A 2013-nucleotide genomic window follows, 5' to 3' on the forward strand; every position below is an offset into this window, starting at 1 on the left:
TGTTCAAGTACTTCTGGTCTCGGACAGAAACGAGGAACACATTCTTGGATACTGGAGGAAGATGACGCTCGTTATAATGTGGCAAAGAATGTGGCTGAATTGACTTCTGTTGGTTGGAAAGTAGAATTTATGAGTGATAAGCTTGGATATTTACCTGAGGAGTTTTCCAAACAAGGAACAGACACGAAGCCTGATATTTGTTGCTGTTGTTGCTGCTTACAGAAAATGCAAGAGGAGAGGAGCGCAGACTGGCGGACCGGCCGACGCGCGAGCGAGGCGGAAGCTTGAGTCGCAGCCATGTTCCCGGTTCACTCGTTCTTGAAGGGCGGAGGAGGCGGCGGGGGAGGCGGGGGCCTGGGCGGGGCCTAGGGAACGTGCTCGGAGGCCTGATCAGCGGGCCCGGAAGCGGCGGCGGCGGCGGAACTGCCACGCGCATCCTGGGCGGGGTCATTAGCGCCGTTAGCGAGGCGGCTGCGCGGTACCACCCAGAGCCCCGCCCCCTCGCGCCCATTACTCCAGCTTCGAGGCCAGTGAGAGTGCGGAGGTCCCGCGGTTCCGGAGGCTCTTTGCCCAGCTGGCTGGCGAGGACGTGGAGGTCGGTGCCACAGAACTCATGAACATTCTCCACGAAGTCGTGACCCGATATCCTGATGTGAAGACTGATGGTTTTGAAATTGACACGTGTCGCAGCGCGGTGGCTGTTAGGGATAGTGACACGACCGGCAAGCTGGGCTTCGAGGAATTCAAGTACTTGTGGCACAACATCAACAAGTGGCAGGCCATATGCAAACAGTTTGACACTGACCGTTCAGGGACCGTTGGCAGCAGGATTCCGCCTGAATGAGCATCTCTACAACATGATCATCCGACGCTACGCAGATAAGGGAGGGAACATGGATTTTGGCAACTTCATCAGCTGCCTGGTCCGACTGGATGCCATGTTCCGTGCCTTCTAATCTCTTGACAAAGATGGCACTGGACAAATCCAGGTGAACATCCAGGAGTGGCTACAGCTGACCATGTATTCCTGAACGGGAGTCCCAGACCTGCCCCCTCATCGCCTCGCTGTAGGAGTCACCTTGGACTCTTCGGTCTCCCCCAGGGTTGATCCTGTCTGCAGTCACAGCTTCATGGCTCCTGCTGACCCACAGGCCTTTCTGTTCTCCCAGCCCTTGGCACCCGATTCTCAGTCAACAGCCAGGGCCCATCATGCTTCAGCACACCCTGCCCCAGCACACCCATCTCACATCTACTCCATAACCCGTCTCTTGCTTCTGTGCCAAGCCCAACGTTTGTGTTGCTTGCACACCCCAAGGGCACTTCTCTCAGTTCTGGGAGGATCACTCCAGTCCCTACACACCCTGGCACACCCATTCAGTTACCACCCAGGCAGCTGAACTCCAGGCCATAACACGCCACATGCCCCAGTGCCTTTGTCTGTATTCTGCTCCCAGCCTGCCAGGCCCAGGAGGAAATAAATGCACCCTAGTTGCTGCTCTCTCTGAAAAAAAAAAAAAGAAAAGAAAAGAAAAGAGAAAGAAAATGCAAGAGGAAAGAGAGAAATTGAAGAAAGAACTGCTAAGCACAAAGGAATCAGTACCTGACACTTGGGAAAATTCTCAGCCTGTGGAGATAGTGTGCCTTAGAAAAAGGGCAAAGGGTATAGGTAGATAAACTTTGTTAAAGAGATTAGTCATGTGACTTACTGATCCAATAACCATTTCAGCAGGTCAGGCATAAACATGGAATTTTCCAGGAGAGATCTCTGAAGGCACCTCATATCTAATGGAGTGGGTCCCCTTTGCAGCCATGGAGGACCAATAGGATGGAACAGAATGAAAGAAGAATGAATCTAAGAACAGAGACAAGGATGCTGAGGTCAGACAGGACAGATCTGTTGCCCTGGAGGGTCAAGAGGGTGGGCTGTCCCAGATAGCCCGAGGGATAGAGCATGAAGCCACATGAGACTACTCTTGGGCCTAGAGAGCTAATGGAATTTGCTCTGCTGGGTTA

At 53.2% G+C, this 2013-nt stretch overlaps 1 pseudogene; it reads left to right on the forward strand.

Moving 5' to 3' along the window:
* Nucleotides 1–297: 297 nt before the first annotated feature.
* On the forward strand, nucleotides 298–1512 carry LOC131747499 (calpain small subunit 1 pseudogene; annotated as a pseudogene).
* Nucleotides 1513–2013: the final 501 nt, after the last annotated feature.

This window comes from Kogia breviceps, chromosome 20, assembly GCF_026419965.1.
Source record: "Kogia breviceps isolate mKogBre1 chromosome 20, mKogBre1 haplotype 1, whole genome shotgun sequence".
NCBI classification, from domain to species: domain Eukaryota; kingdom Metazoa; phylum Chordata; class Mammalia; order Artiodactyla; family Physeteridae; genus Kogia; species Kogia breviceps.